Here is a 12,233-nt window from a genome sequence, read left to right as displayed (position 1 = left end):
GCTGGTCTTGTCAAATACGCTGCAAATACGTTCATAAAAGCAGGTAAGAATTTATACCAAAAGAAGGACCTTTCTCCCCCTCGCCCACTATAGAAAGCTATTTATCTGTTTCTTATGAAGTTTTAATATCATTAGTTACATAATGTATCAAAACCTATTTTCTTAGATCACCCGAAAACTTCAGCATATAATTTACAAGGGGATCTGAAGTCTTTCATACAAGATAAACCGTGTAATTTCACTGCCCAGTAGTAGTTTAACTGCCAGTTAAGAGCTAAGCAGGAGATTCTCCAGGTTCCCCTGAAGGTTGTTAAGCACCATCCACACAGCACAGCTTCTGCTGATACAGCTGCAACAGAGGAGTCCCGTTCCTCCCCAGCCCTCACTGTCTCCAGCATGGCTATCTCGACAGTTTTTATGAAACAAAACATTTTTATGCTGACATAGTTAAACTCTTCCCCTGAACACAAACTGAAAAAATCTCCCTTCTGCTGGCATAACTGCACACACACACCAGTAGCTTTCACTACAGTATCAGTGACAGAGCACACGTTTTGCATCTCCTGGACCACCAAAGCACGCGGATAGCCCAGGGACACACGGCTGCATGGAGCTAGTCTTACCAAAGGATACCTAGACTAGAAGATGTAGAGTAAGAAGGAAAACGGTTTAGGCACAGTTCTTACTTCCTCTTCCTCCTCTGACACCAACAAATAGAGTAATGCCAGACTTGTACTTACCCCTTCCTATGTTTCCTATAGGAAGCAGGATCTAACAAGTTAAGTGTGGATGTGCATTCCCTGGCACTTGATCAGCCGGGTGCCGCTAACCCACTCCCCGGCCAGGGGAACTGAGGGGCCATCTCTCACGTACGTCCTGCCTTTCTTCTGTCCTTGCGATTTGAAGCTCAATATGTCTCAGTCAAAACCTCCACGCAGTGGAGCCATTAGCTATTTCCACAACTTCTCAACCCTGATCATGATCTGGAGAGGCCCTAAGGAGTCACATTATACTGACATAGCAATATACAATCTTGGTTATTATTTCCGTGTAGGGAAATAAGAGAAATAAGTAAGAAAATCACAGAAATAGAAACTGAGTCCAAAAAGTACCATGCTCACTCTGATGTCACATCATTACTCTGTCCCTTCCCAAATATATATTACAGTAGAATCATAGAATCATTTAGGTTAGAAAAGACCTCTGAGATCATCAAGTCCAACAATAGCATGGGATCTCCTAATTAAGCTGCTGCTCAAACACAGTAAAATACTCTTTTTACCTTAAGCACGTCATGTCTGCAGTAATTTCATTCTAGCTTTAGACTTTTTACGTGACAAATACCGTCTGGGTAGAAGAGCAGTTATCACAGAGTGTCTTGGAACATGATGATACTAAGATTAGAGTAAGTCAGTAGAGGTGAAATACCACCGCAACTACACTACATTCTACCTACAAGGGAGGGAGGGATAGGAGGGACTGCTATACAAGACAGGAGTTCAAGAGAGTAACATGAATCCTGAATTTCATACACACCTCTGCAAAGCCATCAGACAACTACTACTTCAAACGATTTCTTCCTTATAAAAAATAGCTAGTAGTAGCCTCTTATATGATGCTAAGCAGTCTTCACAACCGCCAGAAATCTGTCCCTGAACTGCCTACAAGAAGGTAGATGTAGCCCTTTAGTCACTGCAAAGATTTTGGAAAGGGAACTGCACAGCTGCCTGGGAAGTTAATTTTCAAACACAAGAGGTATCTTAGTAGAATCTACCAATCTCAAACTCTTCCCTTTGACATACGGCGCAAATCAAAACAATACAAACCTTATCAAGGGAAGCTGGAAACTTATCTCACCATCTAGGTTACAAAATGCATTTGCTTCATACCACCGTCTCACAGCATCCCCCTGGTTAGATAACAATATTTTTAAGATAATTTGCACTTTCCTGGACCATATAAACAGGCTTGGATTTTAATCTGCTCAACACACTGTGGGGAAGGGCTTCTAATTTTACAGCACCGACATAAGACAAGTAATTCGTGTAACACATTAGCACATCTATGGCAAAAGCATTTAGTCAGAGCTCATTGGGAACAATAGGGTGCTGAAGCAAATCTGAGTCAACTGTTTCAGACTCCATCGTCCACTAAAAAATGTTTTATGACATTCCACAGTAAAGACAAGATCACAGAATATTCATTTATGAATTGTCCTGAGGCAATAATGCAACAAAATCCTCTGCCCTTCAATAGGCACTGTAGCTTCTCCCCCTACTCCAGTCCTTTTCCAAATGTTAGGGTTATTTTTCAGGCTGTTCTCTAAATCAGTCATCTTTCCTTTGAGCCCTTTCATTACACTTCTTCTTTAAGTACCACGTCTTTCTTTTACTGTTCATTACCCTAAACTACAAGCTCCCCTTTGGCTTCACTTACTTCCTTTCTGGGTTTGTTTTTGCATTTTTCTATTGCTGTTCTTCCAGAGTTAAGTCTGCTTCCCGCATGCATTCTGCTGTGTGCAGACAAAAGCAATGCAACAAAATATTTTGAGTATATTGGCACAAGTCTCCACCTAGACACTTGTGATCATTTGCTCTCAAATCCCTGAAGACATTCTGCTTTGAACCTCCGCTGTGGGAAAAAAAAAAAAAAAAAAGAGAAAGAGAAAGAGAGAAAGGATACGCGGAAGAAATTCAGAAGGGAATTGCTAATTCCAGAGATCTGTGACAAGCCATTTCTACAGCCTCTAAATTGGGCTGAAAACAACAGGAAGGGGGACTTGAACTCCAGTCAACCATTTCAGCACACAGCTAGAACAGAGACGCACATCTCTGGGACAAAACACAGCCTGCTAAAAGGAAGTTTTTGGCTATTTGGAAACCTAGCTGATCCTGGCTTTGTCCAGAATATTTTGTCCCTATCCCTTCTGAGGTGAATGTGGTACGAGAGGGTGTTCTTCGGAGAACCGAAACTGAATATTTTAGAGACTGAACTGCTTTATCCTCTAAGAGATACAGTCGCTGCTGTGGAAAATTAATGACTAACTGGAATTTCAAAAGATTTTTGTTTCCCTTTTAAAAATAAATAAGTATTACCATCCCTTGATCTTTTGCATATCCTTGGCTACAGCACTAATAGTCATACCAGAGCATATCTAGGATGCTGTAATTTCAGTGGGGTGTTAAGGTCAACACAATTATCAATTGCAATTTCCTCACTAACTAGAGCCAGGAAGCCCTAAAAAGAGGTGAAGTCCTAGAGCGTAATTTGCCTGGGGTGGGGTAAAGGCAGAGAACTCTGTTACAGTCACACTGTTGGACGAAGCCAAGCTAGCATAAACAGATTTTGACAACTAGCCAAAGTAGTTGATATGGACACCAGTAAGCCAGGTCACCTCAACTGTCAGCTTCTACATTTTCTACAGTTAAATCCTTACGGTTTGTTCCCCTTTCCCTCCTTCCTACTCTCTAGCAGGACACAGCAAAGCGTTTTTGATTGTTCTAGTGGGAATAGAGCTAAGATTTCACCAGTTACAAACTTTTACTACTCTTAGCAAACACATTCCATATACGATGACAGACAAGTGCAACTCTAGTTCTGCACACAGGAAAATTCTTGCTCATCTCCTAACAACTGTCCTTAAATGAGGATATACATTATTCCCAAGTGATGGAGCTGCAATATGATCCTGGAACTAAAATTATAGCAGAATAATATATCTGCCAAAGTAACTACAGTTACTCACCCAGTACTACCTACCCTGAAAACGACAGTTCATTCATCTCTTTTCCAAAGCCATGTCCATTGGTATTAAAAGTCTAGTTTTCTTCAGCAACCTTACAGTGCAGTTCTTCGTTGCTAGCAGTCCTCCCTTGATCCTTAACACACATGCAGCTTTGTACATTTAAATAGTATCACTGACATCAACAGAATCATTCATGATGCTCGGTATTAAACACACATAGGGACTGTCACAGGATCGAGTCTTCTGCCAGCAGATCAGAACTCTTAATAGCCAAGAGTAGTTTTCAAGCTGCTAACACAACATACCTTAATTTGATCTCTTGCAGATTGTTGTTCGTGGAAATAAGGTTACTTCAGTTTTTAAAAGTACATGTGATTTTAGCAGAATATAATACATCACTGCAAACATCAAGAGTGTTAAATGAGAACATCTTTAGAAATGACTTACTGGTTTGTTTTTAAAAGACTCTTGAAGTCTACAGACCAACTGAAATTACAATACCACTACATTTTTCATTTACTATTCTTCCAAGTATCAGCCCTGGAAAGAGTTGCACTTGTGCTTTTGCTAACAGACTTCTACGTGTATTGTCTCAAAAACACTATGATTCAACATCAGATGCTAACAGTTCAGAGCACATTCCAATGGAACTTTTAAAAGCCCACCTGATAATAACACAGGCAGAAAAAGACCCTTCCTAACTTCTATAATCACAACACAAACGACTATAAAACTACTCTTGAGATTACACAAATGAAGGATGATGCAAAGAGAGGAAGGATTTCTGTTATGCCCCAGTTTCTTTGAGATTGGTTTTATTTTATTTTTTAATATACACAGGATTTAGAAGATGCTTTATACTGACAGTTTTTGACTTCAAGTGCAGTATTAAGAAAAGCTGTATTGTAGCTTGTCTTATAAAATTTCAGTACTTCTTTAAACGTAATAGTTCAAATCTTACTTTTCCGCCCTTAGTTACAGATGCAACACAGTACAGACCCCTAACTAATTTGCATTTGATAGAGACCTTTGGCAAAGTCATCCATCAGTTCACAGAGACACATTTTTCCCACCTCTACCTCTGAAGAGAAACTATGAGGTGAAATCCTACTTTAAGTATTTTCACAGTTCCATGACAGGAAGAAAATAAAACCTATAATCTGTATTTCACAATCCTTGGCCTTGGTTTTATCCTTGACTGTATCTAACAGACCTTGCTTCAGTACCAGAACAGTCAAGTCAAGCTCTACTAATACATAATTTAAGTTTTCCCCATGGTGTTTACAGTTCTGCAAATGCATGTAGCTCAGAAATACACGGCATACACTTCTATATAACTATGGAAAAAAATTCCTCTCTCAGATGTGAGGATTTGGCAGTGCATTGGAGGTATACTTGATAGCTGTTATGCCAAATGGTCTACCTCTTTTCTGATCTTTCATTTTGCATTCCTTCAGCCGTATTCTCAAAGCCAGCCACAGCCTTCTCAGCCAAACATTCACCATTCTTCATGCAAATTGTCTCTTTGGACAAGCATACATTGGGACAAGCATACATTGTTTAAGCATGCTCAAGTGAGTTAGAAATGAATTGGGGGGCTGGGGGCACCTCTTTCTTCAACCCCCTTTGAGGAGTTTGGGAGTTTTCATTTCCACTGCTGTTGTATATTAAGCACTTTCAATCCATTTAAACAGTTGCAGGACTGAAGCTGACAGACATATTGTCAATTAATGCTGTAAATATCCCACAGTCTGTACAAAATGAAACATTTAAAAAAGAACAGCAGCACCACAGTTTTTCACTCCTTGATCACTACACCTGCCTCATTAATCTCCTGTACCCATGTGAGGTAAATACAGAGTACAACTACAAACTAAAATCAATAAAACCTTTAAAAAGGTTTAATTTGATTCTACCAGGGAGGTTATCATAATCCAGCTCTGCTTTCTCACATTCTGCTAGCAATTTCTCTCAGCTCGGTTTCAACTGCTAACTTTGTTCTCCATCTCACTATCTATCTATCACGCTGTTATAATGCCAGCTCAAATGCTGTTTGTAACAGCACAGCAATTTTTCACGAGTTGCTAGCTTCATAGTGTGTTCCTTTAGAAATGCACGGAAATTATTAGATTAAATTACAAATGAAAGCCTCTGCAGTCAGTCATGATTACTGGAGCATTTATATACAATCACTTGATCATGAATTTCAACATTTGTTCCTTCGCATCCTCAGATCTTCTGTTTATATTCTATTTTGCAAGACTGTATGGAAAGTGAAATTGAAGACAACTGGAAGATAGCCACCGATTTTCCAAAAGGAAGGCCTGTGACACGCATGCACCTGACGCATTACTGGCCTAGCAGCAACAGATCCTCTCTAACCATTTTTAAACCCTCAGTAATATCCGGACACATCCCAGAATACAGACAGCACTTTTTAAAGAAAGCAACTGCACAGAAATCTGCCTCACAAAGGAACAACTGCAACACCCAGCTCTCTCCTCCGTTCTGTAAAATTTCCCATACCAGCACAGACCAAACAATTAATATGCATCGAAATACCTGTAGAAAACACTGCTAATACTGCAACTGGTGATCACAATATGGTAAACAGCAGGATCTTCGACTATCTCACTGCTGCGGGTACAATTTCCAGGTATTTTAAACCATTTTCTTGACCATAGACAGGCACTGAAAATATCCAGTAATTTTCTACAGGAATAGTGCTGTTTGACCCAATTCCAATGTAGATAATTATATTATCTGTACCTAAAATCCCTCAGAGTGTTTCAATCAGGTATGGTATTCTTCACTTTCTGTTCTGATCTGCTTAGCATGGCTGAGCACCATTAAGCAGCTGTCAGATTCCACACTAGAAGTGGCTGGATTTCAGTAATAAGCAAAATGGTTCCCGATAGTGTTTAAAACACCTGGGGATCCTTCCAAATGAATGGTGCAATGAGGCTAAACTAGAAGATTAAACTGCCGTAAAATAAGCCCCACAATTTCTTCATAAGAGTACACACCCTAATACCTTTAGTCTCTGACGAGCTCAGTTGTTGCTGTGCATGAAACATGCCTAGATGAGTCTTCAGATAACAGTATGAAAAATAATTCACAACCTTTACATTCAAGCAAGTATAGGATTAACCCCTTCTAACATACAGCTCAAGCTATTCTTGTGTTTCTATCAGCACAGACTATCTACAACAGATAGCTCAAGTACTAAACCATGAGTCAGAGAACAGAAGTATGTTGGTTCAGCTATCAAAAAATACAACACCAGCCTCTCCTCATTTTCAGTCCAAGGAGATTTTATAACCTATATTTAAAGAAGCAAGAGAACTAACTGAACATAAATGCATTTAGTTAGAAGAGGCCTTCCAATCGTCAGAACAGCAAAGATGTAGAAAGCCTTCTGTCAAAACAGTGAGGCCAAAAAAGCTAACAACCTTTCAAATGAAGTTGAGTTCATGACATGAATTGTGTAACACGGATCTAGTGACAGTGCAAGAATTCAGCCTCTGTGCTCTGCCAAGCCCCTCTCCATGCATCTGCAAGGATCCGTGCAGCTAAGGAGGCATGAACTGGCTGCCAGCCGTGGATACACATTTTAATCTTAACACCAACAGCTCTGTAAAATATGCTTCCAGAAGTGATTATCAAGGCTACAAAGACTGCAACAGCAATAGGTGAAAGAGGAGACAGTTGAAAGAAACGAACAAGAAAAAGAAAAACGGGACAGCAGAAATCTGCATATGAAGTGTGGATGTGATGCTTCCCCAGCCCTAGTTGTATGAACTTGCATTTCTATCAATGCCAGAGAAATTCAGAAAACCTACAGAATCTCACTAGGGAGCTCAGGTCCAGGCGTAAGTGTACCGTGACAAATTCATCTCCACTTAAGAAGCTGTCAGTGATCCCCCCCCATCCTGCCCGAGGAATTAAAATGGCAGTGAGCCTTGGATGGCACAGGTGCCTGCAGCTGAAGGAAGAAGGCTCTGGGAGGGACAGGCAGCTGAGGAGGTGGCACAGCTGACTCAACACAGAGAGGGAGGGCCCTAAGTCGAGTGCACTGCTCCCTTCTGACAGCTCCCTGGGAAATCTCGGGGACCAGCGCTCTCCTTCCTCTGTCTTCCGCAACTGTGGGACACCGGCTGCTGCTGCCTCTGCCCACAAGCCCCTCTGCTTCACATTTACAAGCAAGGAAACACATGGCCTGTAAGCAAACGTTAAGCTACAGAGCAGCCAGACTTGGCAGCACATTTAGATATACCCCAAAATATATATATATTTTTATTTTTAACATCTTGTCTTCTACAACTGCATGCTACTGAAAACTTGTTCTTCAAAACCGTTTCAGCAGAAAATGGATCACCAACACCTGAATTGATTTCAAGGGAGACATAGATAGCACAATAATTTAAAACTAGCTTTTTTTCCTCCTCTCTTTTTCACTGGGATAACTCTCAGATTAAATCCACTGAGATCAATTGAGACATTCCAGATTTTCCCCAGTACACATTTTTGTAGCTTAGAAAACAAATACAAGAAAAATCACACAACCTCCCAAAGCTGAAATTGCCCTTTCCATTCAAACACAGTGCTGTACCCAAAACTGAAATTGTCACACAGCCCGTTAATCTCCATTACAAAACACATTCTTTATTTAGTAAAATCACAGCATTTAGTTGAATGATAACAGTATTTACATACTGGTTTATGAGCTCCTGAGATGTTTCTCAAGCAAATAAAATAAGAGAATAGGTTACGGTTTATTGAAATGAGAGCTGCACTGTTCCTAAGAGAACAACATACTGCTGCTATCATTGCTCCTATGCTACAAGTACTTAAAACACCGACATCCTTTAAAGGACTCATAGCACATATAATACACCAAAATGTAACTAAATCAGTAGTGCACAAAGAACGGCCCTCTATGATGACAAAGGCAACCTAAATAATCTCTAGAACGTACCCACATTTGTACAAAGACCTCTCCCAAAAATGATGCATCAATTTTTTTTTACAACTATACTCTATGAAATAGTCTAAACCTAGAAAGGTAGAAAATCTAGCAGTAGAATATTTAAAGAAAAGAACAAAACAAACCTACTAATATCACTATTAACAAAGTCACATCCCCACTTGTAGAGCATCATCCCAATTAAAATTAAACAGGCAAAAACCATGACCAGTACCCCAATCTACCAATAAAAAAAAAAAAAAGAATTTGGCTGAAAATATGACATTAAATTCCAAATACAACAATAAGATTGCTGGAAAACAGTGAACAACAGTTCAACAGCTAGGAAAAAAGAATACAAGTACCTACACAGCTGCAGCTTTCTATTAGAAAACACCAGATACCATAAAGATATGTAAACCTAGCATCTGTCACCACTGCGAATGCTGCCTTTCAATTTTTTTCCATGAGACGTCCTCTCTTGATTGACTGAGACCAAGAGCTCAGCTCTCCAAAACAGAGCATTTTTTTTAACAGATTAAAAAGCTTTTTACATATTTTTCATTTTTTATGATACAATAGCTCGCTATTAAAACATAGCTTATTCAATTATGACTACTTTTAAGTGGACTAGTAGAACATGAAGCCTTAGACTGCAGCATGGGGAGAACTCCACAGATATCAAAGCCTGCAAAGGGTAACAAATGGCACCTAGAGTCTCAGTCCAGGGTCATAGCAGGTGAGAGAAGCACCCTTGCTACTTCCCATGGAAAACTACAAACCCTTATGGCAAAAAACACACACACACTGAGATTTTAACCTGCTGGACCGTGATGGCTCTTAGGGAAATCTTAACAATCAATGTTAACAGTAACGATATCCTTTTGGGGGAAAAAAAAAAAAAAGGGCTTTACTAATAATTTCCCACTTGTTCCATGCGTGTTGTCATCTTTCTAATGACCAGTTTTGGTATCAGACTACAAGAAATTTCCCAAAGCATGCCGGCATATATGCATGTACGCTCCCATCCCCTAAATAAATCGGGTAACGATTCTTAGTTCAAACAGTGCTTTTAATTACTCCTGAATTTCTGCTTTCTGCTAAGTATTACACACTGTGACAAAAAGAGCATAATCTTAACAAAATAAAAATCAAAATACTTAAGGATGTGGCACTCCAAATATACATGTGTACCAAGGAATAAGGTATTTTGAAATGCTAGCATAACTAAAGCTGCACTCAAGAATTTAGTCTATGGCAAACTTTCCCCTTTTGTTCTTCATCAATAGCTTTTTCTTCAGTGTTGTCTTCTTCTTTTAGATAAGCTGGCTATTATAAATCGTTAAGTATCAAAGCTGCTTTGCAGCAGGTGCAGCTATGAAAATAAAGGGTACAAACAAACATTTCTATTGTTTCAAAAGGTTGCTGAGTCAAACAAGGATTCTTACAGATAGACAGATGAGTGCGGGTGTATTTGTATTTACTGTACTACTCCTCCATACTGACTGCACGAAAGTCCAAATCTGCCAACTTGGAACACGTTGCGGAATCACAACCCAAAGAGGTAAATTCTTCACGTCAATACACAGCTGAACATATGAGCTTACAATGCAGCTGTTCTAAAAATAAATTTACCTATACTCGTCACGCATAAGGTCATGCTGTTGCCGGAAGAAATCCAGAACCATATGAAAGAATTACAATTCTATCTCAAGAGTGGAAAAAAAAAAAAAAGCTGCAAGTCTCTAGGGACCACACTGCACGTCCATCGAGTCCTGATTTCAGGGAGGCTGAGATGTCAATACTACGATGCTTTCCCGCACGGTTTTGTGTCTTCGGGGTTTAAATACCAGGCCGGCACAGTCACGTGGCGGTGGCGTGTAGGTCAATTTATTTCCAATACTCTGATTTACGCAACGTTAGCCCAGAACCACCGCCAGCCCCGCTCTCCTTACTCTCCGCACTCTAGGAGTACACTCGCGTTTTCTGCCAACTCCATGACATCATCCGAACAAACCCAAACATTCCGCTTGCCGCCCCCCCGGCGCTCCTCTCCCCACGTCCTCCGCGAGGGGCCGCGAACCGCCGCGCCCCGGGACCCCCGAGCGCCGCCTCCCCCCGGTGCCGGTGCCCCCTCCCCGCCGGGCCGTTACATAACGCAGCGCGGCGCCGTGCGGGCTCGGCCCCCCCCGCTCGCCGAGCGCCGATGGAGGAGGGGCCTGGGGGTCAGCGGGGCACCGGCGGCACGGCCCCGGCGGCTGGGGGGGCCGGGGGAAGCCCCCCGCTCCCATACACACACACACACCGTGTTATGTAACGCGGCGCCGGGCGAGCCGCGGGACCCCGCCGGCAGCAGCTGCCCGCCCGGCTGGGGGGGCCGGGGGGGGCTCGGGGGGGCGGTGCGTGACGCCGCCCCGGAAGGTCCCGGCCGCCCCCCGGCACATTGCGGGCGCCGCGCCCCCCCCGCCGCGGGCACCCCGTTACATAATGAGCGAGGGCCGCAGCCCCTCTCGCCCCACGACCCACCCCCACCTCGCGGCCAAGGGCGCCCCCGGCTGCCCCCCCCCCCCCTCGGTTCCCCCCCAGTGGGAAGACGGCGGGGAGGGGGGGGTGTGGCCGGGAGGGGGGGCGCTGCCAAACACACGGCAGCACATGGTCAGCCATGTTCCAGCCTCCAGCCGGGGAGGGGCGACCCCAACACTCCCCCCCACCTCCGCCGGTTGCCCCTCTCCCCCCGGCAACCGCTGGGGGGCCGCTCGCCTTCGCTCCCCCCCCCCACCAAGTCCATCGCCCCCTCACCCGGCGCCTTGGCCCCTAGCAGGGGCAGCGCTTCGCAAGCCACGGGCGAGCACGAGCAGCGGGGCTTGTCCCCCCCCGTGCTCCCCTGCACCCCCCGCACCGAGCCCCCGGGCACCGCAGCTCGACCCCAGACGCGACCTGCGGGAAGGGGGGGCCCAGCGCTACGGCCGGGGGGGCTCCGCCGCGGGGTCGCTGCGCTGCAGCCGGGGGCCCCTCGGCAAAGTTGGGAGCCCCCCCGGAGCAGCGGCGAGCTGCGGGCGGTGCGGGCACGGAGCGGGCAGCAGCGCGCCCCGGCCCCGCTCCCGCTCCATCCGCCGGGCGGCAGGAGGCACGGCGCGCCGCGGGGAGCTGTCACGGGGAGCCGGGTGAGGGGAGAGCAAAGCGGGGAGGAAGGACACTGCAGCTTTAAAAGTTTGTTCCCCCGGAGCCCGACGCTCGGGCTGTTGCTTTATATATTTATCAAATTATGTAATTTCGGAGCGCGGTGCCCCTCCGGCGCGGCGGGCAGGGAGCGGAGCGGAGCGGCCGGTCCTCCCGGCGCGCCCGTCCCTCCTCCCGCCGCAATTGCGAGGAGCTGGAAAAGTTTGCGAGGTTTTGCGGGGGCAGGAGCGTGCCTCGCTCGCGTGCGCGGCCGCGACGAGCCCGGGCGCTGCAGCGGGGGAGCCGAGCGCTGCCTTGCCCCCTCTTCCCCCTCGCCTCTCCCTCTTCCCACCCACCCCGCTC

General features: G+C 44.4%; 1 protein-coding gene and 1 long non-coding RNA gene across 5 annotated transcripts in view; both read right to left on the bottom strand.

The window, feature by feature from the left end:
* RORA (RAR related orphan receptor A) overlaps positions 1-12,233 on the bottom strand; it is a 414,152-nt gene that overhangs the window by 361,990 nt on the left and 39,929 nt on the right. The window lies entirely within an intron of this gene.
* The window catches only part of LOC136791711 (uncharacterized), a 77,384-nt gene extending 65,151 nt beyond the window's left edge, over positions 1-12,233 (bottom strand). Inside the window, exon 1 of the long non-coding RNA XR_010834268.1 lies at positions 1-12,233. This exon is cut by the window's left edge and continues 16,437 nt beyond it. This is a non-coding gene — a long non-coding RNA (uncharacterized lncRNA).

The sequence above is a fragment of the Anser cygnoides genome, chromosome 11, assembly GCF_040182565.1.
Source record: "Anser cygnoides isolate HZ-2024a breed goose chromosome 11, Taihu_goose_T2T_genome, whole genome shotgun sequence".
Taxonomy (NCBI): Eukaryota; Metazoa; Chordata; class Aves; order Anseriformes; family Anatidae; genus Anser; species Anser cygnoides.
Note: the sequence above shows the minus strand (reverse complement) of the source record. Positions and strands in the feature narration are given on the sequence as shown.